At 44.7% G+C, this 26,543-nt stretch overlaps 1 long non-coding RNA gene across 1 annotated transcript; it reads right to left on the bottom strand.

The window, feature by feature from the left end:
- Window positions 1–1,724: 1,724 nt before the first annotated feature.
- LOC147572439 (uncharacterized) lies at window positions 1,725–25,890 on the bottom strand. Its single transcript, XR_015245970.1, has 3 exons — window positions 22,239–25,890; window positions 4,937–5,059; window positions 1,725–1,886 (listed from the first exon to the last, which is right to left on the bottom strand). It is a non-coding gene; the product is annotated as an uncharacterized LOC147572439 (long non-coding RNA).
- Between the last annotated feature and the right edge of the window lie 653 nt (window positions 25,891–26,543).

Here is a 26,543-nt window from a genome sequence, read left to right as displayed (position 1 = left end):
TCAGAGCCTGGATCCTGCTTGGGATCCTGTGTCTCCCTATCTCTCTGCCCCTCCCCAGTTCGCACTCTGTCTCTATCTCTCACTCTCAAAAATAAATAAACGTTTAATATATATATATATATGTGATATATATATATCACATATATATGTATCATATATATATATATATATATATATATATATATATATATATATATCACACAACCTCAGAGGCTATGTGTCAGCTTAACAACTCTTAACCTCAATTTTCTGCTTATAAAATGAGGATAATACCTACTTCGCATGGGTGTAGTACAAATTAAATGAGAAAGAATCTAAGAGTGTCTGGAGTGTGACGGGCATTCTATACATCTTTGATGAATGAACGAATAAAGAGCAAAATCATTATTAAAGAGTCCTTTAAATATAAAAAGTAGCATTGGGGCCCAGCACAGTGTTTTAAATGAACTATTATAAAATCAAATTTTTACTTTTACCCTTTCTGCTCAATTTTTTTCCTACTTACTATGCATAAGAAGGTTCTTAATCTCATCTCGCCAGATAAACATCCAGAAACTTGTTACTCTGAAGAGCTATTTCTGTCCTTTAAGGTGTTTTTTATATACAGCTGATCCTTGAACAAAGAGGTGGTAAGGGGCACCGACATCTCAGGCAGCCGAAATCCTCATATAACTTTGACTCCCCAGAAACTTAACTAATTCAAGGTTCAACTGTACATGGTCATTTAGGAGACAATAGCACCCAAATTAAAAAATTCAGAAGGGCATACAAAAGAAGGTCTTATGTTTGGGTCTTTTAGGGACAATGGGATTATAGTACTTTTTATATTGGACGCTTTTTTTTTCTAAAATGTTCCCCAAATTTCTAAATTTTTTCTAACTTTTTTTTTAAACCTCTAAAGTGAAAAGTATTTGATAATTAGAAGAGTATATATTTCTTTTAATTTCAGAAAAGCAGGTATGCTGGGGCTCCTGGGTGGCTCAGTCGGTTAAGTGTCTGACTTCAGCTCAGGTCATGATCTCGCGGTTTGTGGGATCGAGCCCCGTGTCAGGTTCCATGCTGACAGCTCAGAGCCTGGAGCCTGCCTCAGATTCTGTGTCTCCCAGTTTCTCTGCCCCTCCCCTGCTCACACTCTGTCTCTCTCTGTCTCTCGATAATAAATAAATGTTTTAAAAAAAATTTTTTTTTAAGAAAAAAGCAGGTATGCTACTTAACAACTAAAAGAACCCGCTTGTTTTTCACGCAATTGTGTGGGACATGAGCCCACCTGTCCACACTTTCCTGTGTTGTACAACCAAGGACGAGCTACCCAGATTTTTCAAACAGCAGACTGGGTTAGTGGGGCGCCTCCAAAGGTGTCCTCCTTTCATTGCCCTGAATGCGAGGGCCTCAGCTAGGTCACTGAACTTCCAAAAGGACCCAGGTTCCTTCTCAGAAGTACATCCAATCACCAGGAGAGTCTGGCTCAAAGAAAAGTTCCATAAAGTAGGTCTGAGCATTCATGAGATCACTGTTTCCAAGAGACAAACACATGGGCGGTGGAGGGATTAGGGCTTTGACTTTCCTGTTGACAGCTTCCTAGGACATGAGTACTTGTTGCCCCAGGAGATCATCCCGACTTACTTAGCTCACCACTCCTCCCAAGCCCTAACTTTTCTGTAGCACAGGGTGTGCTTCAAAATACTGTGAAATAACAGATACATCCTGTTCGATGACTTTTAAGTATGGAGACGTACAGCCTCAGTATTCCACCTTAAGAAGGTCTGTATGATGCAGGAGAGTGGACTTGACATTCCTTTGCGGTGCTGTTGGCTAGAGATTATCCGGTCCACCTCCCTTAATTCACAGATAAGGAAACCAAATCTCCCAAAAGTGAAGTGGTTTCCCTAAGGACAGAATAGAATAAATAGGTAATTAAGAAGCAGAAGCAAGATTAGAAGTCAGCTGTCTATTGCTATGTAACGATACAAACGTCTCACTACCATTAGGGACCCTGGGTCAAACATTTAATGCCTACTTTGGGGGGCCCATTGGAGTGGATCTTTCTAATGCACAGTTGTACTATCCCCAGGGGAAATCCCTCAGAAACTTAGCCCGAAGTGGCTTCTGACCTACACTGAAACCAGAACCTTAACATAGTTTGTTCCAAATCTGCCCCCCACCCCGCCTATGGCTGCATGACCTTTAACACCACGGTTTCTCAGATGTGAAGGATTTTTTCAAAATGTGGCTTCTCAGCTCTACTGGTAAGGGCTGCACGTTTGGATCTACTGTGCATTTTGTCTCCCAGGTTTCTCAACTCACTATGCAGGACCCACAAAGGTCTATCACAAGTCATTAGTGTTGGCGATGTCTCTGATCACCTATTCTTTCTTTAGGAATCGACAACAGATGAAATTTGCTTTATATTTTCCAGGTAAATAAGGAAAAGATAAAATGGGACATCGCCTCCAAGAAATCGCAGGCACAGCAACAAGTCCCTCCCCATTTTTTTTTGTTTTGTTTTTTTTTGTTCCAGGCTCCACAACTCCATTTGGCCTGTGTTACTTCGTGTTAATAGAAGAGAGACCCCGTATCTCAGTGAAAGTCTCTGAAAGTGCCAAAAGGCTTGGTTTAGAAATGGAGTTACAAAAATATAGACTCAAAATTTACTTGGGTGGCACCTGGGTGGCTCAGTCAGTTGAGCGTCCGACTTCGGCTCAGGTCATGATCTCACGGTCCGTGAGTTCGAGCCCCGCATCCGGCTCTGTGCTGACAGCTCAGAGCCTGGAGCCTGCTTCGAGTTCTGTGTGTGTGACTCTCTCTCTCTCTCTCTGCCCCTCCCCGACTCGTGCTCTCTCTCTCTCAAAAATAAGTAAACATTAAAAACAAAGTTAAAAAAAAAAAAAAAAACTTGCTTGGGTTCTCTGACCTGCTGGGTAATTATTTCCTGTGTCATTGATTCACTGACTTTGTTTTTGACTTAACGTAATAGAGAAGAGTATGGACTTGGAAGGGCAGAGAGCATGAGTCTGAGTCCCGGCTCTGTAGTTACTTAGCTGAGAGGTCTTAGAGGCGTTCATTGATATCTCTGTCCAGTCTCCTCCCATAATGGAGATAATAGTTGGGCCTACCTACTAGGGTTGCTGTGGGGATTAATATTTTTAAAGTGCTTAGAATAGTTTCTGACTCAGAATAAAAACTCTTAAGTTTAAAAAAAAAATACTATTTCCTGGGGTGCCTGGGTACCTCGGTCACGTAAGCATCTGACTCTTGATTTCGTCTTGGGTAACGATCTCACAGTCATGAGTTAGAACCCCATATCAAACTCCATGATGGCCTTGGAACCTGCTTGGGATTCTCTGTCTCTCACTCTCTCTGCCTTTCTGCGCCTCCCAGCTCACTCCCTCTCTCAAAAAGATAATAAATAAATAAATAAATAAATAAATAAATAAATACTGTTTCCTAAGTTTGGCTTACTGGGTATCAGGTATTGAGAATTGGATGGTGTGGCAGACAGACTCTAAGGTGACACCCATGATTCCTGCCTCCTGGATTGTATAATCCCTTCCCCTTGAGCATGGGAAGGACCTGTGACTTGCTTCTAACTAAGGAGAAGGTGATGGATGTCACTCCCGTGAATACATTATGCTATATGACAAAAGTAATGGGTCCCATAACTGGGTTGCATTAAGACTTCTTGCTAGAGGACTCACTTTCACTCTTTGGCTGGGCCTTAAAGAAACAAAATGTCATGAAGTGAACTGCCTACAAAGAGGCCCATGTGGCAGGGAACGTCACACATCTTCCAGAGCTGACAGTGGCCTTGAACTGGCAAAAGTAGAGGCAAACAAATAACCCCCCTGGAGTTTTCAGTCCTACAAGGAAATAAATTCTGCCACGACCTGAGTGTTGGAAGTGGATTCCATCCCAATCTAGCCTCCGGATGAGAATGTGGCCCAGCTGATACCTTGAGTGCAGTCCCGTGAGCCCTGGACGCAGAAAACCCACCTAAGCCCCGGCTGGCATTCTGACTGCAGCTTTTTGAGAGACCCTGAACCAGAATAGGTTGGAGAAAAATGTGCGACCATTCTGACTGGTCTCACTTTAAATTCATAACCACTATGCCAATACTAGACACTATCTGCCCTTGTCCACTCGTGTTGCCTTTCTTCTAGGTGACTATTTCACACACGTTGTCTCTCAGAACTCTCTGATTACCTTGTACCCCACATTCACTCTTAGCTCTGATATCCTTGCTTCTCCTCGTTGAGAAAACAGAGAACTTGCACAAGCCCTTGCCACCCCATCCATTCATCTCCCTCTACTATGCCCATATTTTTATTTTATCTCCAAGCATTGGGAATAAACAGTCCGTGGTCCCGTCCCCCACCTATGAGCCACAGCCCATCTCCTCCTGCCGACCCAAGGATATCACTCCAGGATGTGGCTTGCTAATAGGTATCTCAAAATTAACATGTCTAACTCAACTTCTGCTCTATTCCTATTATTCCTACACCACTCCCTCTCCCTCCAAAAAACCCAATTTCTTTCAATCTTCCTTATCACTATAGTAATTCCATGGTCATGGTTGCTCAGGCCAAAAACCTGAGATTCATCCTTGGCACTTTCTCTCATCTGGGATCTGATCCACATAGATCCTATGGGCTCTGTCTTCAGCGTGGACACAGAATCCCACCAGTTCTGCCCATCACCTTCTCCCATTCTGGTCCAGTCACCATCACTGGCTTACCTGGATCGTGGCAGTATCTGCCTCCCAGCAGGCCTCTTTGCCTCTACCCTTGCCCCTCTTCAGGCCGTTCTCAACGGAGTAGCCAGAATGATCTCTGCTCAAAGCCCTCCCATGGCTTCCCATGTCAGTTGGAATAAAACGCAACATGGTCAAACAACCCACAAAGTCTGACAGGGTCTCCCCTACACACACTTTTCTCCTGACCTTTTCCCTTTGTGTTCTCCATATCCTGCCCTGGTTTCCCAGACTCTAGTCACACTGGAGCTTAGAATCGGTCCCGAGAGTGGTGGGAAGTTTCTGATGAGTTCTCTAAGCCATCTTCTCTGCCTGTAGAGTGGGGCAAGAGATAGAAGCTGTCAAAGGCCTGTGCACCAGGCTCTTATGTTATACAGTTGTTGTGATGAGCCTTGCTGACCCCCCAGCAAGGGCACAAAGGACCCCTTTGCACAGCTGGTATTGCTTGAAACTCCTTTCTTATTTTCCTTTTTGTAGTGAAAAAAAAAAAAAGTAAAAGCAGAAAACTCAAATACTAGAAATTTTTAGTATTTTTAGAAGTCTTTCTTTTTTAAAATTTTTTAAATGTTTATTTACTTGAGAGAGAGAGAGAGTGCACGCAAGTGAGGGAGGGGCTGGGAGATAGAGAGAGGAAGACACAGAATGGGAAACAGTCTCCAGGCTCTGAGCTGTCAGCACAGAGCCTGACACAGGACTCGAACTCAGAAATGGCAAGATCATGACCTAGGCCAAAGTCAGACGCTTAACCGACTGAGGCAACCAGGTGCCCCCAGAAGCTTTTTCTTAATTTTATTACACAAGTATTGCAAACATTAAAATTCAGAATGCATAAAAGAGAGAAGGCAGGAGAGGAGGGAGGAAAGTCAGGAGGAAGGAAAGCAGCGGAGGGAAGAGGGAGAGACAGAGAGGAAGGAAGGAAGACAAAGGTAGAGAGAAAAGGAAATGAAATTACCCCAAGGGCCTGCCACATAAAACAGTTCCTATTCACAATTATGGTTCTAAGTACTATTTATTTGTTTATTTATTTATTTATTCATTTAGCGTGCATCAGTGGGGGAGGGGCAGAGAGAGAGGGAGAGTCCCAAGCAGGCCCCGTGCTGTCAGTGCAGAGCCTGACTCAGGGCTTGATCCCACAAACCATGAGATCATGGCTCGGTTACTGACGCCCCTGTGGTTCTCAGTACGTCTTAAACTACCACCACCCTCACCCTGCCCAGGAGACTGGGAAGGGCAGCACCTTCTCAGAAAGTCGGATTTCACGTGGCCCATCACACCCTGCCCTAGGTGAGCTCACGTCTCACCGCCAAGTTTTAGAACAGACACCCTGGAGTTTGCTTGCAAACCCTTGACTCTTGTGGCATTTCACTGGAGTAACTTCTGACTAAGCATGTCTTGGCCATAAGGCTGCCATTAAAAGAGATTCTTTTCGGGGCGCCTGGGTGGCGCAGTCGGTTAAGCGTCCGACTTCAGCCAGGTCACGATCTTGCGGTCCGTGAGTTCGAGCCCCGCGTCAGGCTCTGGGCTGATGGCTCAAAGCCTGGAGCCTGTTTCCGATTCTGTGTCTCCCTCTCTCTCTGCCCCTCCCCCGTTCAACAGAAACCCATGGGGGGAGGGGAAGGAAAAAAAAAAAAGAGGTTAGAGTGGGAGAGAGCCAAAGCATAAGAGACTCTGAAAAACTGAGAACAAACTGAGGGTAGATGGGGGGAGGGAGGGAGGGGAGGGTGGCTAATGGGTATTGAGGAGGGCACCTTTTGGGATGAGCACTGGGTGTTGTATGGAAACCAATTTGACAATAGATTTCATATATTGGAGAAAAAAAAAGAGTCTCCTATGGTTTGGCTCTCTCCCTCTCCAACTTTTTTTTTTCTCCTTCCCCTCCCCCATGGGTTTCTGTTAAGTTTCTCAAGATCCACATAAGAGTGAAACCATATGGTATCTGTCTTTCTCTGTATGACTTATTTCTCTTAGCATAACACTCTCCAGTTCCATCCACGTTGCTACAAAAGGCCATATTTCATTCTTTCTCATTGTCACGTAGTATTCCATTGTGTATATAAACCACAATTTCTTTTTTTTTTAGATTTTTTTTTAATGTTTATTTACTTTTGAGAGAGAGAGAGAGAGAGAGAGACAGAGCACGAGTTGAGGAGGGGTAGAGAGAGAGAGGGAGACACAGAATCCGAAGCAGGCTCCAGGCTCTGAGCTGTCAGCACAGAGCCCGACGCAGGGCTCGAACTCATGAACCGTGAGATCATGACCTGAGCGAAGTTGGACGCTTAACCGACTGAGCCACCCAGGCGCCCAAAACCACAATTTCTTTATCCATTCATCAGTCGATGGACATTTAGGCTCTTTCCATAATTTGGCTATTGTTGAAAGTGCTGCTATAAACACTGGGGTACAAGTGCCCCTATACATCAGCACTCCTGTATCCCTTGGGTAAATTCCTAGCAGTGCTATTGCTGGGTCATAGGATAGATCTATTTTTAATTTTTTGAGGAACCTCCACATTGTTTTCCAGAGTGGCTGCACCAGCCAGGCTTCTCAAAAAGAAAAGGGAGATGACCCAAATAGATAAAATCATGAATGAAAACAGGATTATTACAACCAATCCCTCAGAAATACAAGCAATTACCAGGGAATACAATGAAAAATTATATGCCAACAAACTGGACAACCTGGAAGAAATGGACACATTCCCAAACACCCACACACTTCCAAAACTTAAACAGGAAGAAATAGAAAACTTGAACAAACCCATAACCAGGGAAGAAATTGAATCAGTGATCAAAAATCTCCCAACAAATAAGAGTCCAGGACCAGATGGCTTCCCTGGGGAATTCTACCAGACATTCAAAGCAGAGATAATACTTATCCTTCTCAAGCTGTTCCAAAAAATAGAAGGGGAAGGAAAACTTCCAGACTCGTTCTATGAAGCCAGCATTACTTTGCTTCCTAAACCAGACAGAGACTCAGCAAAAAAGAGAACTACAGGCCAATATCCCTGATGAAAATGGATGCAAAAATTCTCAATAAGATACTAGCAAATTGAATTCAACAACATATAAAAAGAATTATACACCACGATCAGGTGGGATTCATGCCTGGGCTGCAAGGTTGGTTCAACATTTGCAAATCAATGAATGTGATACATCACATTAATAAAAGAAAAGAACCATATGATCCTGTCAATCGATGCAGAAAAAGCATTTGACAAAATTCAGCATTCTTTCTTAATTAAAACCCTCGAGAAAGTCGGTATAAAAGGAACATACTTAAACATCGTATCTGGGAATATTCTTAACGTGCCTTCATTTTCTGAGGTATAACCCTTGCAGCATAAGAAGGCCACCCATTTGTGTCTGAGCAAATCTGCTAATTGTAGGGATAATGCCATTGGATGTGGGTTTCTCACTTTCCACCCAAAACGAAGCAGCTCCCTCCAGCCCTAAGGCTTTCATAGCCACCCCGCCTCAGTCACTGCAGAATCAGGAGGGCTGGGAGGGGAAGCACCACCCCCCCCAAGAACACGGCAGACGCACACTGCGTGTGCAGAAGTTCAGCAGAGTCTCCTAAATAAATGCTTCTTAATTTGTCTTTTTTTTCTTCACTCTTTTCCCAGAGCCCTGAAATAATTGTGTTTCAAAATTATTGTCTACTTTTAAAGTTGTTTTGGGGGGGGGGGAGGATTTGCTGCTTGAAATGCTGCTCTCTGAATAATACAGAATAGATTCTCAAAGGGTGTAACTCTTAGAACAGCCACTGATTTATAATTTTGGCTGCTCAGGGCAGCAATGGAGATGCTCCCATCCTATCAAAGAAGGTTATTGCTCTAGAATGCTCATTTTTACTTGGTTTTTCTTGCCGGAAGTTCCTTTTTTATCAGAGATAATAGGGGGCTTACATTTACTGAGCAAATACCAGGTTACTGGCATGATACATTCTCACATGTACAATTTCTTTTTGAAATAATGATTTTAGGGGCACCTGGGTGGCTCCGTCGGTTGGGCGTCCTACTTCAGCTCAGGTCGTGATCTCACGATTTGTGAGTTCGAGCCCCGCGTCAGACTCTGCTGACAGCTCAGAGCCTGGAGCCTGCTTCAGATTCTGTGTCTCCCTCTCTCTCTGCCCCTCCCATGCTCATGCTCTGTCTCTCTCAAAAATAAATAAAACATTAAAAAATTTTAAATAAATAAAAATAATGATTTTAAGCTTTTTATAACATATAAATGCAATATGTACTTGGTTTTTTTTTTTAATGTTTATTTACTTATTTTGAGAAAGAGTGCGTGTGAGCAGGGTAGGGGCAGAGAGAAAGGGAGAGAGAGAGTCCCAAACAGGCTTCTGCACTGCCAGCACAGAGCTCGACATGGGGCTGAATCTCACAAACCATGAGATCATGCCTGGAGCAAAAACCAAGAATCAGGTGCTTAACCGACTGAGCCACCCAGGCATCCCAATATGTACTTTTTTTTTTTAATGCTTATTATTTATTTTTTGAGGTAGAGAGACAGAGTGCAAGCAGAGGAGGGACAGAGAGAGAGGGAGACACAGAATCTGAAGTAGGTTCCAGGCTCTGTGCTGTCAGCACAGAGCCCGATGTGGGGCTCGAACCCACAAACCGTGAGATCATGACCTAAGCCGAAGTCGGACGTTTACCTGGCTGAGTCACCCAGGTGCCCCTCCCTGGTAAGAAGTTTTTTTTTTTTCCTGGTAAGAATTCTTGTTCTTAAGGCTTATACCTAGGATCATAATCATCCCATGTAGAATACATATATATTTTTTTTAATTTTTTTTTTAATGTTTATTTATTTTTGAGAGACAGACAGACAGAGTGTGAGCGGGGGACGGGCAGAGAGAGAGGGAGACACAGAATCGGAAACAGGCTCCAGGCTCCGAGCCATCAGCCCAGAGCCTGACGCGGGGCTCGAACTCACGGACCGCGAGATCGTGACCTGGCTGAAGTCGGACGCTTAACCGACTGCGCCACCCAGGCGCCCCAGCATATATTTTTAAATTCGGTGGCCCTTTTTATTACAAACAATGTCTTCGGATGGGAAATATCCAAATGGGAAATACAACTTTCGTATATCATCCAAATTCGCTGGACTAGAAAGCGAGGGGTTCTGCTAGCCAGCAGGCTCAGGCAGGACGTGCCGCTGGGTTGCTAAATCGGCGCCACCAGCCCAACCTGCCCTCTTCTACCAATGGCCTTGGAGCATTCATCGGGTTGTTAAGTTACTGGACTTACCCTTTACTGAGAAGTTTATTTTTCCATAAAAAGGCTGTGGTTTCAAGTTGCTACGGAACTTGGGAAGGGCAGAACACCAAGGGGTGCGGGAGTAATGAGGGGCCCATGAACTCGGGCCACCACGAGGTTGAGACGCGTCACAGTCAGATCCAATTCATGCCCGTCATTCCCAGCCTCTGGCTTTCCCTTGGAAACTAGAAAACTAATGTCCCGGATCATGTTCCTGGAACTCAAAGAAATACCATGAGTAATGAGCAAGTGTGAATTTTATCAAAGAAATGTAGTCAATCTACATGGAGCATACGGACGTGGGGCACACACAGGAAATCATTCAGTTTCATTGAAGCCGGTTGTGAAAAGTATAATTACAGAGAGACTTAGGGTTTGAAATTCAGGCCACCCTGGGGATAGACTGAATGAGGCCACAGAATTTTACTCCTGACATATTAACCAGCTTCAGAACCATTTGGCCCCCACAGGGTTAGGGATAGGGTTAGGGTTAGGGTTAGGGTTTTAGGGTTAGGGTTAGGGTTTATGGTGAGGGTTAGGGTTTTAGGGTTAGGGTTAGGGTTTTACAGTTAGGGTTAGCATTTTAGGGTTAGGGTGAGGGTTTTACGGTTAGGGTTAGGGTTTTACGGTTAGCATTAGGGTTTTAGGATTAGGGTTAGGGTTTTAAGGTTAGCGTTTTAGGGTTAGGTTTAAGGTCAGCGTTTTAGGATTAGGGTTAGGGTTAGGGTTAGGGTTAGGGTTAGCCCACACCTACATCAACAGTGAAATATTGCTTGTCAAGTAATCATAGCCCACTTACTGAGTTTTTCATTTGTAGTGATAGACTTCTTTGATCTTTTCACAGAGCTTTACGTTATAATGAAAATGAAGGGTTCATTGTCTTGGAAGGAAAAAATATTCTTACAATCCCAAACCAGAATCTCGTCACATCCACACTTAATACTGACAGTCAAATTGTATTCATGAGGTTAACCATAATATATAACTCATTTTCCTCTTTAATAAAATGTTGACGGGTGCCATATTTATTTTTGCCAACAACCTGAAAGAGTCAATGATATATTATTTATATTTTAATTATTGTTTGACTGGCTTGAAAGTTTAATGAAAAGATTTAAAACAGCAATAACAGTCAGAACGAAGCACAGAGATTTTACAACCGTGTTTCCAGATCCATTGTAGTTGACACATTTTCCACAATTGCAAATAGAAATTTTTTTTTTTTAACGTTTATTTACTTTTGAGACAGACAGAGACAGAGCATGAATGGGGGAGGGTCAGAGAGAGAGAGGGAGACACAGGATCCGAAACAGGCTCTAGGCTCTGAGCTGTCAGCATAGAGCCCGATGCGGGGCTCGAACTCTTGAACTGTGAGATCATGACCTGAGCTGAAGTCGGCCGCTTAACCGACTGAGCCACCCAGGCGCCCCAGAAATGGGTTTTTTTTAATGTAATGTTGTTAGAAATGAAAAGTATGGGGGCACTTGGATGGCTCAGTCTACTAAGCAAATCCTGATTTCGGCTCAGATCATGATCTCACAGTTGGTGGGATCAAGCCCTGTGTGGGGCTTCTCGATCCCCTCATGGAGCCTGCTTAGGATTCTCTCTCTCTCCCTCTCTCTCTCTCTCACTGCCCCTCCTATGCTTTCTCTCTCTCTCTCTCTCTCTCTCTCTCTCAAAAATAAACAAACATTAAAAATTATAATAAAAAGTATGGATTTGCTAAAATTCCCTGCTCTTTGGGATTTTCCTTCTATCAAATGTGGTCAGGGTGACCTGTGTAATCAAACCAAAATGGTCAAACAAATAGAGCTAGCACTGTAGGGAAAAAGTTCTAAAAAGATCAACTTGCAGCCAGAAAGGATCAGAGTAACTTGGGGGATGAGGAGAACGAGGCAAAGAGGGAAGAAAACCCACCTCGCTCCGGTGTCCCATGTGAACTGGCACATTCGGTCAGCACAGTGTCGGGGCACGAATGCAATTATTATCTTACAAACGAGGAGACCAAGTCTTTCAGTCTTTAAGCAGCTGTGATGGGGTCTCTCCTTGAAAATGACAGATGAATCATAGGGTCCCTTTAGCACTCGAATGTGCCTTACTGTCTTCACTTCCTAGTCACTTCCTCAGTTCTGTCAGTCTGTCTGTCTCACTCACACACACACACACACACACATGTTTGGCATCTGATCATTTCTGTCTTTCACCCTAGTAACTTGGTCTTTGTAAGTCAGCAAATGGCCCTAATGCCCTGTCCAAAAAGATATTGGGGGGGGGGGGCGGGGGAATAGCATTAAAAAGAACAGGCATTAAAATTGAAAAGAACCTTCCGTTCCTTCCTTCATCCTTGACCATCTACATCCACTTGTGATGCTAACCAATGTTGTGCGGGCGACCAGCCCTTGCCAGACCTTTCTTATTGCCTAACGATTAGCCAGTTAGCTGACTTCCCTGCCCTCTCCTTTGGAGAGGAAGACGAAGATAGTCATGTCATGTGCATGAACAGATACCCGAATAATGGATGGAAGCCATTGCGAGGGGCAGAATTACAATTCGCCAAAGCCACAGAAGTGACCCTCAAAACACCACGTTGGAACAGCCTAGGTCAGGGACTATAGCTCCATGTTACCCATCATCAAAGCACCGACGTCTAAGTTCTCTTTCTTGACTATAATCTGAAAGTCAGATCCTGTCCTTGAGGGGTACACAGCAATGATAACACAGTGTTTTGTCTTGTTTTTCACTTTTTTTAAGTTTACTTATTTATTCTGAGAGAGACAGAGAGTGCAAGCAGGGGAGTGGCAGAGAGAGAGGGAGAGAGAGGATCCCAAGCAGGCTCAGCACTGCCGGCACGGAGCCCAGTGCAGGGCTCAAACTCTCGAACTGCCAGATCATGACCTGAGCCGAAACCAAGAGTCAGTCGCCCAACGGGCTGAGCCACCCAGGCGCCCCGAGACAGTGTCTCACCACGAGCTGGGAGCCGCCTCTGATTCCAAGTGTTGAGGGGGACGGCTCGTCCCCACTCCCCATGCTCTGTGTGGAAGACACTCCTTTAATCTCATCTTGCTGCTCCTCACACCCCTCTGCTCATTTCCGGAGGAACGGCAGTGAACTGACTGGTCAACCGGGGAGGGGTGTGCCTAACTCTCGGTCCTGCAGATGTCAACCATTGGGTAAGCTTAGCAGCAGGTGCCCTGCACCTGTCGGGGGGAGGGGGGCTGCCACTGCGTGTTAGGTCTGTGAAAGTCTCTGGTGCAACACCAGGAAGCTTGCTGTAGCCACGCACCGAACCTACACTCTCCAGCTGTGCTCTCAGCAAACAGGAGCCATTTGGTCTCCACTGGCCTGACGACTTCATACCAGGAAGCTCAGGACGCGGCTCAGAGGGCAGGGGTATCTCTTTTGGGTTTCTTCATTTTCTTAGCTCCCTCATCCCCTGGCAGAAATTATTATAGCATTCTCATTACAACAGATGTCCTTTTCTCTACAAGATGAGTAAGACACAGTCACCGCTCTTGAAGTTCTCACACTAGGAAGGGGAAGAAACAGAGAAACATTATTTAGTGTGAAGAAATTCTGATGGAGGCAGAGCGCAAAAGTGGACGGGGCATGAACGAAGGAATGGTTGACCGGGCAGGGCAACCACCAGGTTACAAAGATCGCGGTAGGCGGGCTGATTCTGAAAGGGCGAGCGGTTGTTGGCCAAGCAGTGACGCGCAGAAACAGGGAGCACTCTCGGCGGATCCTGGAACACACAGCCTCCCGCCCAGGGCAGAGCTGGGGAGGAGTGGGCAGGGCATACGGACAAGAGGTTGGCAAGCATGGGAAGCAACTGGCATGCATGTTAAAAACATAGACGACCAGGGCGCCCGGGTGGCTCAGTCGGTTAAGCGTCCGACTCTTGGTTTTGTTGCATCCACACGACTCCTGAAACAGAATGCTACGGGCACCAGTGACAGTCACAACAAAGTTTATTACAACGAGAAGCAAGGCCGACCGATCGGGACCAACACTCTTGATAAGAGTGAGGCCCCAAACAGCCGGGGTACAGAGTTTTTAAAGCCGATCACATCGTTTTATCATTACCTGGGAACAGAACAGAGAAACAGTTCCCAGATGAGTTAGAAACAGTTGCCAGATGAGTCAGAAACAGTTATCGAATGAGGTGATTATTTTAGACTTTCTGCCGCTAAGTTGCAACCAGTGGATCTCTTTGACCTTGTCTCTGATGCCCTTTTTCTGAGCTTTTGTTTCCTTCATTGGTAAAGCCAGATTCACAAGAGTATGAAGTATGATTTACAAGAGTAAAAGCAAGGCTGTTATCTTTTGACCTTCAGTGTCAGAACAAAGTTGTTATTTTTCCAGCTAAGCGTTAAGCCCTACACTATAATTTAACCCTTACGGTTTTGGCTCAGGTCACGATCTCGAAGTTCTTGAGTTCGAGCCCTGCATCAGGCTCCACGCTGACAGTGCAGAGGCTGCTTGGGATTCTCTCTCTCTCTCTCTTTCTGCCCCTCCCCTGCTCATGCTCTTTCTTTCTCAAAAATAAACACACACACACACAACCAAAGGGCACCTGGGTGGCTCAGTTGGTTAAGCATCTGACTCTTGATTTTGGCTCACATCATGATCTCACAGTCATGAGATCAAGTCCCTCGTTGAGCTCTGCACTGGGCACGGAGCCTGCTTAAGATTCTCTCTCTTTTTCCCTCTCTCTCTGCCCTTACGCTGCTCACATATGGGGTCTCTCTATATATAAAAAAACAAGACAGAACAAAACCACAGATGACCAGGCCCTACCACAAATTTACAATTCTAGAAGGAGTAACCGGGAATGTGTGTTTTTAATCAGCACCCCAGATAATCTTTTGATCCCGAAAGTTTGGGAATCACTGCCTACATTTGGGGAGGCACTGAAGAGCTTCAAGACACAGAGGAATCCGATCCGAACAGAATTGTTAACTCTGTTGGCACAGCGGAGCTTGAAGGCAGGAAGTGCTCTGTAATAGTTTAAACAAGAGACAGTGAGGGTCCAAAACACGCTGCTGACAATGGGTACAAAGTTCAACGACAAAATTTAAGAGATATTTAAGGTGTTAGGGGCGCTGGGTGGCTCATCCGGCTAAGCGTGAGACTCTTCATTTCAGCTCAGGTCACAATTTCACGGTTGGTGGGATCGAGTCCCAGGTCAGGTTCTGGGCTGACAACACGGAGCCTGCGTGGGATTCTCTCTTCCTCTCTATCTGCCCCTGCCCCACTCTCACTCTTTCTCAAAATAAATAAATAAACTTAACAAAAAATTTTTAAAAGATATTTAAGGTGTTGCCTGGGCAGCACTTAGCTGACTGCATGCTGACAGTGAGGGAGACACAGAGGTCGCCTACGTTTCTGACGCAGGGCGCTAGGTGAATGGGCTATTACCAGGAGAGAGTACAGTCGACGTAAGTTTTGAGTTAGATATCTCCCTAGCTAAGGGGCAATTGTCTCTTCTGTGAGCACCGTCCCCTCTCCAAAGGAAGAGTCCACAATAATCTTTGCAGAGTGTAGTTCAATATCTGGTCATAGCTTATTGATCTAGAATGGACACTTAAAAACCCTGTGCCAATTAAATACTGTCTTCTGGTAATTTGCGACTGGACTTACAGAAAGCCAGAGTTTTTAACTGCGGCTGGAATTTTAACTGTGGGTGGGCAGCCGCACTCCATCAGTGGATGGAGAAGCAGAGGGAAGAGAGCAGTATAGTAACAGAATTGGCAGGAAGAGGAGGGGGAGGAGGAGAATAACGCAGGCACACCCCCAAAAGAGCAGAGAGGAAGAAACGAATCAGAGAGCGCCCCGGCACCTTCCCAGTTTCTGGTTCCTACCCCTGCCTGAGACCTGGCTGCACTGTGACCTTTGTCCCCCGTAAACTCAACTGTGGCCTTATACAAATGCTTTGGGTTTTGATATATTCAAGTCTGCTAGTAGTCTGCAACAACTATGGTTCTTTGCCCCACAGGCATAAAGACAGCATTTGGGGTTGGGTCCTATCGAGATTTTAGGGGTCCACAAGTCATTCGAATGGCATCATCCAGTAAGATGTTTGACATGTCAGTCATGGGATGAAATAATCTTTTGCCTGTGCTTGGCATAAAAGTTGAAGCTGAATGAGAAGGACTATGGTCACCCAGATCATAAGAAAGAGCATGAGGAAAGAGATAAAAAATAGAAGCTATCTAGACACTACGACGATTGTAGAGGAAAGTTAAAGACTTGTTATTCCTGACGGAGAAAGAAATGGCCCTTTGGCTATTGTGGCTAAAAACAGAATTTTCCCTAGCTCTTAGAATTACTGAGTATGATCAAGGTCCATACACATCACGATTAATCTAATAATACTAGAAGTAATGAGTAATGACAGACATCATTAGAGAGAAGCCTCCACATTCGCTGTGACAGACTCAGATTATTCCAGGCGAGCAACAGCTATGCCCATGCCCTCCTTTCCTTTCGGGAACAACCAACCCCGAGTGGGTCACTTTGATGACCCCACCACCGACTTCCCAGAAGGCAGAGACGCAGGATGTAAGACAACAAACGGGGACCAGAATGCCTCATGGAGTCAAAAACTTTCCCGCACCTCATAAATCAGCAGCGGTCCTGGGGTTTTGTCTGGGATGGTTTCCAAACATGTGGTAAGTATTATTTGTCATGGAACTCTGTGTACCAGAAAGTTCATTTTGTTATTAATGATCACTAGGACATTTGTCAATTATGATGGTTCGTTGGATCCTACTTTCTCCGTCCTTTTCCTCTTAAGGTCACACATTCCAATTAAAATATCTTTTTAGAAGTTTGGGCCCTGAAACATATACCATTCCTCTGCCCCAAGATCCACACTTAGTGACACAGTGAAAAGACAGGAAGGGGACATCAGGGTGGCTCAGCCGGTTAAGCGTCTGACTCTTGGTTTCGGCTCAGGTCACGATCTCACAGTTCGTAGGTTTGAGCCCCTGCTTGGAATTCTCTCTCTCTGCCCCCTACTCCACTCGTGCTCTCTCTCTTTCAAAATAAATAAATAAACTTAAAAATGTAATCTTACAAAAAAAAAAGACAGGAAGGAAAATACCGTTTTTTCCAAGTTTTCTTTGAGCGTGGAACTTGTAAGAAAAAATGCAATTAGAAACAGCATTTTTAAAAAATCTATCATGGGTCTGTCTGTACATGGTTAGCAATGAACGTATTAAATTTTCAGTGCATCGTCATGAAAAGAGTTGGTTAACTTTTTGTACATTTACTATTTTGTCAGGCATGTTCAGGTACTTAGTAACCATAAATCTGCTTTTGTCTGGGGCGCCTGGGTGGCTCAGTCAGTTAAGCATCCGACTTCGGCTCAGGTCGCGATCTCAAGGTTCGTGGGTTTGAGCCCCGCATCGGGCTCTGTGCTGACAGCTCGGAGCCTGGACCTTGCTTCAGATTCTGTGTCTCCCTCTCTCTCTCTGCCCCTCCCCCGCTCATGTTCTGTCTCTCTCTCTCTCTCTCTCTCTGTCAAAAATAAACATTAAAAAAAAAACTTAAAAAAAATAAATCTGCTTTCGTCTGCAATCGTAACTGGGAGATGCAAATGACAACGTATACAGTCAATATTGTCTCCGCTAAGAAAACACCTTTTTAAAGAAGAGCTAGACTTATTAAATTGCAAGAATAGGGACCTTTAGTTATACAATCCAAACTAGGTTTTCCCAAAGTATTCTACAGAACACTAACATCCCACAAATTTTAAATAGACGTTACATACAAAAGAGTCTTGGGGCGCCTGGGTGGCGCAGTCGGTTAAGCGTCCGACTTCAGCCAGGTCACGATCTCGCGGTCCGTGGGTTCGAGCCCCGCGTCAGGCTCTGGGCTGATGGCTCGGAGCCTGGAGCCTGTTTCCGATTCTGTGTCTCCCTCTCTCTCTGCCCCTCCCCCGTTCATGCTCTGTCTCTCTCTGTCCCAAAAATAAATAAACGTTGAAAAAAAAAAATTAAAAAAAAAAAAAAAGAAACGAGTCTTAGGGGAAAAAGGTTATAAAAGATTGAGACAATGGGGAAAAAAGGAATACAAAGTGGGCACTGGGTATTTCTGTATCGATGCTAAATTCTGAGGCTGTGACAAGGTATCACGGTTCACAGAGGGCAACGTCTACCAGCAGGAGAGGCATACTGAACTATTTGACGTGGGGGTCAAATGTCGGGATACCGGCCACTTTCAAATAGTTCAGGGAAAAAAGGGTTACATTTACCTATGGACATAAACGGGAAAGAGCAAGAGATAAACAAATGTGGCAAAACGTTAAAAATAGGGGAATCTAGGTGAAGGGTATTTGGAGTCCATTGGCACTATCCTTCCAACTCTTCGTTTAAATAGGCTTCTGTTCGGGGCGCCTGGGTGGCGCAGTCGGTTAAGCGTCCGACTTCAGCCAGGTCACGATCTCGCGGTCCGTGGGTTCGAGCCCCACGTCGGGCTCTGGGCTGATGGCTCGGAGCCTGGAGCCCGTTTCCGATTCTGTGTCTCCCTCTCTCTCTGCCCCTCCCCCATTCATGCTCTGTCTCTCTCTGTCCCACAAATAAATAAAAACGTTGAAAAAAAAATTTAAATAGGCTTCTGTTCAAGACTGCTCTGATGGGGCGCGGGGGTGCTCAGTGGGCTAAGCATCCGGCTTTGATGTTGGTTCAGGTCATGATCTCATGGGTTCGTGAGTTCAAGCCCCACATCAGGCTCCACACAGATAGAGAAGCCTACTTAAGATTCTCTCTCCCTCCCTCTCTCTCTCTCTGCCCCTCCTCTGCTCATACTTTCTATCTCTTTCTCAATCAATCAATCCCCCACAATTCTTAAAGCTTCATCTTCGACAGATTATTACAAAATCTCAACTTTATCGGGGCGCCTGGGTGGCTCAGTCAGTTGGGCGCCCGACTTTGGCCCAGGTCATGATCTCACAGTTCGTGAGTTCGAGCCCCGCATCGGGCTCCGTGCTGACAGCTCGGAGCCTGGAGCCTGCTTCAGATTCTGTGTCTCCCTCTCTCTCTGCCCCTCCCCAGCTCACGCTTGCACTGTCTCTGTCAAAAATAAATAAACTTTAAAAAAAAATTCAAAATCTCAACTTTATTTTCCTCAATGTGTCACTGATCTCTCTTTTTTTTTTTTTTTTTTTTAAATTTTTTTTTTTCAACGTTTATTTATTTTTGGGACAGAGAGAGACAGAGCATGAACGGGGGAGGGGCAGAGAGAGAGGGAGACACAGAATCGGAAACAGGCTCCAGGCTCTGAGCCATCAGCCCAGAGCCTGACGCGGGGCTCGAACTCACGGACCGCGAGATCGTGACCTGGCTGAAGTCGGACGCTCAACCGACTGCGCCACCCAGGCGCCCCACACTGATCTCTCTTTAAAGGATCATGGTCTTGGGGCGCCTGGGTGGCGCAGTCGGTTAAGCATCCGACTTCAGCCAGGTCACGATCTCGCGGTCCGTGGGTTCGAGCCCCGCGTCGGGCTCTGGGCTGATGGCTCAGAGCCTGGAGCCTGCTTCCGATTCTGTGTCTCCCTCTCTCTCTGCCCCTCCCCCATTCATGCTCTGTCTCTCTCTGTCCCAAAAATAAATAAACGTTGAAAAAAAAATTGTTTTTAAAATAAAGGATCATGGTCTTAAAAATGTAGATGTTCTAATTATAAAGTAGCTATCTTTTGCTTCTGGTCTTGTATTTTCCAACAGGAAAAATCACTACACTCCCCCTGCTTTACAAGTTCAATTGAACAGGTTTGTTTAGAGGTCCGTGTCCCAGAGCCGGTGGCCCGATCTTCGTAACTCTGGGAGACATCTGATTTAGCTGGTATTTAAATGTGCAGCCTTCATCACTTACTTTCCTTTGAACTGATCTGAGTATTACTTTTATTTCATATGTAAATGAAGATATTAAAATATAACAGATATTATATGTAATATCTAAAACACAGGCAGATATAATTTATTAATGTAATACTAGGTATAGTACATGGAAAATGGACCTTTGAAAATGGGTTAATAATTATGTGTTGCAAATCCCCTCACATTCCAACCTGTAAGTCGAGAAGTCTTATTAAAAATTGCAGAATGGTGGAGAAAACTAGAAATTACAATAAAACACCGCATGTTTTTTATTTTTTTGTGTGATGTTTGTTTATTTTTGAGAGAGGGAGAGAGAAAGTGAGAGTGCGAGTGGGGGAGGGGCAGAGAGACAGGAAGATATGAATCTGAAGCGGGCTCCAGGCTCCACACTGTCAGCACAGAGCCAGATGTGGGGTTTGAACCCACGAACTGCGAGATCATGACCTCAACCAAAGTCAGACGCCCAACCGACTGAGACATCCAGGTGCCTCAACACTGCATGTGTTTCAATTGGAAAGTTGCTTAGCAAATTCACTATACTCATATTAAGAAGGGACTCGAGGATTTCGATTGTTCAGATACGCAATGTTTTTTAATGTTTATTTATTTATTTTTTTTAATTTTTTTTTTCAACGTTTATTTATTTTTGGGACAGAGAGAGACAGAGCATGAATGGGGGAGGGGGCAGAGAGAGAGGGAGACACAGAATCGGAAACAGGCTCCAGGCTCTGAGCCATCAGCCCAGCGCCTGACGCGGGGCTCGAACTCACGGACCGTGAGATCGTGACCTGGCTGAAGTCGGACGCTTAACCGACTGCGCCACCCAGGCGCCCCTTTAATGTTTATTTTTGAGAGACAGATACGGAGTGCGTGTGGGGGAGGGACAGAGAGAGGGAGAGAGAGGATCCAAAGCAGGCTCTGAGCTGTCAGCACAGAGCCTGAGGAGGGGCTCGAACCCCTGAGCCATGAGATCCGTGACCTGAGCTGAAGTCGGACGCTCAACCGACTGAGCCACCCAGGAGCCCCAGATACGGAAGTTCAAGCAGATGGGAATGTAGACAGTGACAACTGAGCAGTTTTAAAAGATTAACCTGATTTCATCACACAGACCACCGGCAGGGACACAGAGCCAAATGGCATTTTACTAAGAGGCTCTATGTACTGCAGAGAGCATGGGGCTTGCAGAAGTACGGGTCATCCGGTATAGACGAAGGGTAGAGTAGAAGCAGGGACAGCGACGGGAGACGCAGGATTTCTAGGTGCGGCCCGATTGTGAAGTCTCATGTGCCAACCTGAGGGGAACTAGGGGTGACTCTGAGGGCGAACGGGAGTGGCACGATCAGGCTTTCTTCATCGTGAAGACGGTCAGCTCTACGAAGGAGGGACTGGAGGACACGAGACCGGACCTGGGGAGCCTGTAAGAAGCCACGGCGAGGAGAACAGATCAAGAACTAGCCTAAGTGGTAGGAGAGGAAGGGAAAGACGATCTGAGAGGAGTCGCCAGGTTGAGTGGAAGGTGATCCGACAGGGGGAGGTTCGACCAACCCCAGGAAGCAAGAGAATCTAAACGGTTCCCCAACCGTAAAATGGAAGGAACACTGGGTACCCTCCTCACGGATTGTTGCGACGACCAAGAGGGGGGGGGGGGCGGGGGTGGCAACACGCTAAAACCATTTAGTCCAGACCCTGGCAGGAAGTTAAGTGCTCAGTTACCACCATTGCCGCAGCCATCAGGGAGAAGGGGGATTGAGAACGAGTCCCAGGCGGCGCTGGAGTCTGGCCTACTTGACTCCAGTCCTACAACCGAGGCCGTGGTCTCCACACCAGCAGCAGCAGCAGCCGCCGAGTCACCTGGGGATTTGTTAGAAACGCACATTCTCGGGCCCCCCGAGAACTACGGTCGTCATCTGGGGCTGGGGTCCGGCAATCCGTAATCCAACAAGCCCTCCCAGGTGACTCGTTCCACGGGTCAAGGGTGCAGTTGTGGATTTAAACGTTCATTTTCTCTGGTCTGTCTGGGCTTTTAAACTTCTAGTAGGGTGTGCCTCTCTATAGCACCTTTCACCCGAACTGCAGTCCAGACCGGACCAGTCTGGAGGCTTCCTGAAAGGGCGATGCTCGCAGACAGACCAGGGTGTGACCGCCGCTCCTAAATCTTACGAGAAACTGGGCGAGTTTGCCGTAGTTGCGAGTTTGGGGCCTGAGGCTCCATCTATAAACTACCTAAAACAGCACCATCGTCTAGGAGATGCGCCTAACTGATGACGGGATTACTGTTGAACCTACTATTTCATTTGATTCCAGTATAAAAATAATGGCAAGAAAATACCGCGACTGTCAGAAATTAAGTCACCTGTCACTCGATTAAAGCCGTCCAACTTGAGAAAAGAACCAAGATTAGAACACCAATCTTCCAACTAAGAATTCTGGTTCCTTCCAGGAGAGAAGCCTGTTTCTACGGTATCAAGAACATGTATTCCAAAATGAAAAGTTACATTTCAGCACCGTCACGCTACTTCTGTAAGTGAAAAACCATCTTCTTCAGAAATGGTTGAGGCTACGTGGAAATTTCTCAATGGTAGCTCCTAGTAAAACTGAAACCCCCAAATAAGCGTATTTACCTATTATCTAAACTGGACTATTTACACTAAATGCAGGAATAGTTGAAATGAAAACACAACTCCTTTATTTTTAAGCTTTATTTTATCACCCTTATCAAACACACATCAGAAAGCATATCAACAGTGCATCTTACGGTAAGTCAGTTTACAACAAAACTGAACAAGGCAATTGTGTTTACAGAAAAAGTTTTCGGCAAAAAACTGTACGCAACACGGTCCATTGAAACGCAGTGTCCATACTTTTTAGGTATATAGGAAAGTGAAAAATAAAAGTTCTTTGCTACTCAGCAAGAAAAAACAAGTTTAAAAGACTTGGGTAGGAATCAGGAATTTAGGGATTTCAGAAAAGGACTTCTTGGTACTGATACACATCTACGTTTATAGTCCCGTTTAGTTATTAAAAGAAAAAAAAAAAAACCAAAAACAAAACCCAACCAACAAAACTCACAAATAATAAGACATCACCAAGGACAGGGAACCACAGTGCCAAGAAATGCCAAGACCGATATGCTACTGAAAACCTGGTAGAAATGTTACAGACTGTTCACTGTGTACTGTAATATCCTTGTAGATCCGAGGTGGAGGTAAACCAACAGGAGAGAATCCTCCTTTTAACTGGCTTTGGTTTGAGTGATCTTTCACATTCTGTCCCACCAAACCTTCTTATCCAAAACACGGCAAGTGCAGATTTCTGAGGGAAAAGAGTAGCAGATGATAACCTTCACAACCAACCACTCCAGTGCCGACAGAGGAAGCCATCAACTGTTAAAATCTATTGATCGTGATTGGATTTCGAAGAGTGACCAATGGGTAACAAAGACGGAGCCCTTTTTGGGAAAAAATATCCCTTCTGCCCCACATTTGACACTGGTAAGAGGATATAAAGGAATGTTAAACCATTTAAGATTTTCTCAATAAAGACTTAAGAGCGAAAGAGTCAATCCTGCTGGAAAAGACAGAACAGCTTCACTCTGCAGAGTAAGTATTCTACAGAGATGCAGCTGAACTTTTTTTTTTAATTGTAATAAATAATCATGACTTACTTCCATAAGGTGCTAGAACGTTGCGGCTGGTGCATACTAATACCCCCTGTACCCAATGTGCAAAGGGAAATGCAGAGATGCTTAATCCCCGGTTTCTTTCCGATCCTTGGTCTGCACGACTGTTGATGTATATCAAAAACACAAAAACTGGAGTTTAAATATTTTTTAAAAATTAAGCCAAACTGAATATGGATATTTAATCTGGGTTTATAAACTCTAAAAATAATTTTCTGGGGAGACAACGATGAGGAATGTGTAGGAAACGCAATGTTCTATTCTATGCTACAAGCACCACACCTGGATTTTTCAAAATAGATGATCACTTTTAGATCATAAGCTATATGGGAGATTACTAATACCAGTAAGGAAGCCATTTTTCTCCCCTCACCTCTTTTATTCCTTTTCTTTCTCTTCTTGACTCTTAAATTTGGCAGATTTCTGACAACCCACGCTAACAAAATCACACAGCGATACAGAATTCCAATAACCGAAGAGATTCTGCGTCCGTACGCATGATTTACAACACCTCACCACGTCTGCTTTTAACACAGTCCTGACTTTGAGAGTACCAGTAAGAGGGGAGCCTGGAAGGGAAGGCAGCTGCAAACTAGGAGACAGTGACTAGATATAATTCTCTTGCTGACAGTCAAGAGTCTAACAAAATAAGCTCTCTTCTGCACAACAAGGATTAATGGTCGGGTAAGGCAAGTAAGATAGAATGCTTCTCTTTGCCTCTAAATGAAAGTACTGGGAACCTAGGTCATAAAACACACACCAGTTTCCTTTAGGGTACTGTGGAAGTTACTCTGTTGAATAGGAAATAACACCCGGGCAGTCATCTGATCAGTTTCCCATGAATCCCAGCATTTATGGGGATATAAACATAACCACATGATTACGACAACTCTCTGAAAAGCACAAACACAGCGAATTTAAAACATTAATCCTCATAAGCAATATAAGAGACAACGAAAGTGCTGAGCTGTATATAGGAAGATGAATAAAAACTTTACATCAGGAAAACAAAAGTTGCATAAACTCTCTATCTTATATCCTGAAGATCACCTTAATTACCACCTATAAAATATACAATTTCCTAAATGCTCTCTGGTTTATAGATATTTCTTTTATAGCCCATTTCTCCTATAAAATTGCAGCAAAAATAGTTACAACTGTTTATCTCCTTCTTAAATATCCACAGTACCTGTTGATTACATGCCACTGTGTCAATCTACTGATCATCCTACAATTAAAAACAACAGTGAAAAACACTGAGGTGGGAGAGGTGGCTAAGGGAACAAAACACAACGTCCTGCATGATCAGGCAGAGAAGCAGCTAACCTTAAACCAAACAAATTCTTCAACTTTCTGGATACTCTAAAAATGGAAATATGCATGTTCCCCTGTAACTAAGAAAATGTAACTTATCCAAATACACCACAAGAGGTTCAGAAGAGTTCCACGTTATGGAGACTCAACATCTTCCCACTCATGGTGAAAGCTTACTAGTAACACTCACTTGGAAGGACTACCATCTCAAGTAAAGGTGCCTCACTGAGCACCTGAAGAGGAAATGGAAATTCCTTTGAGCTAATCATGACCAAAAGCTGGTCGGCGTGTGACCATACCTGCCGGGAAATAAATTCTATCAGAGAGCGAGAGCAGTAGGATTTGAAGAAGGAACCTAGCGTTAAAAATGGAACGAGGTCCCAGGAAGAATTAGATTCTGCCAGCTAACTCTGGCTTTCCATCATATGCAATATTGGGGGGAAAAATCAAATATGAATAGTTTCACACATACATAAAAAGGTAAACCAAGGACATTCTGGACTTTTATACTATGTGACTCCATCCAAAAGTTCTTCCAAGGAAAAGGCAGAGGTGCAAGAAATTAGCATCATCTGGGAGCTTTCACCCAAATGAGTTTTAATATTTTCCAGGAAACACAAGGCACTTGCTTAATTCTTTGACTGTCTACACACCCACCAGACTAAAATTTAGTCGTGATACGATTCCATCTGTACACTAATCTGAATAAAGCCACCTAGCACGGACCCTTGCATAAAACTCTAGGGGAAACACACAGTGAGAGTGTCTCTCCCACACCCTCACCCAGTAACTATGTTATTGTAATTACCATCAGTTCCTCTGGCGCTGATTTGCATAATAAATTACACCAACTGAAATGTCATGCTGCGGGGGGAAAACGGATGGTAGAAATGATGTGAGATACGCCTAATAAAGTCAGAACACAAGACCTGAGAAGAAAATGATGACAAAATGGGAGTTCCCTGCATCGGATGAACACACCCAAAGGAGCCAGGAGGCAGCACCAGAGTGCCAGGACTGTTTCGGTTATTCCAGAAGGGTAACTGATGCCCTGAGCAGGGGGTAAGCCCAGCGTGATAAAACCGAAACAAACCTTATGGCCATAGTCTCTCTTCGACTTCCTCCACCTGGCAGCCCGGTTTCTGGCAGCCAGCACTCCCTATCACAAATCTGCTCAGAGGTTAAAATATCAGTAGAAGGAACATGAATCTAGAAGGCAAGTTAAGAATTCAAGGATATTTTTTTCCTTTAAAGGTTAATTTAACGTATCTCCGCACGCTTTAGCAGCTGGAGTACCAAAAGGAAGGCAATACTTGTCTCAGTGAAAACAAGGGAAAGGAGGAGCAAACCTGTATTTTACGGTTTTTGTTCTAAAAGCAGCCAGTTTGGGCTCAAGGCGGAACAGAGAGGGAATGTCTCTACAGAGTTGCCACACGGATGGCCACAAAAAAGGGGAGACATCCAGTGGCAATAAGGGCAATCTCTTACTGCAAGAGGGCAACTTTAAAATGCAGCCAATTATCTTTTAACGAGGTGTGTCTGACTCCACCTGCTCTCCTAGAAAGAGAGCATTCAAGTTTTCAAAGTGGCTAGCTGGCCACCTCCCCCAAATGTTTCCAAAGGACCAAAGATTTCCTCCAGAATAATCAGTTTATATGTCTTTTC

This window comes from Puma concolor, chromosome E4, assembly GCF_028749965.1.
Source record: "Puma concolor isolate L17-30 chromosome E4, mPumCon1.1.hap2, whole genome shotgun sequence".
Lineage (NCBI taxonomy): Eukaryota > Metazoa > Chordata > Mammalia > Carnivora > Felidae > Puma > Puma concolor.
This window is presented reverse-complemented; position numbering and strand designations above follow the sequence as displayed.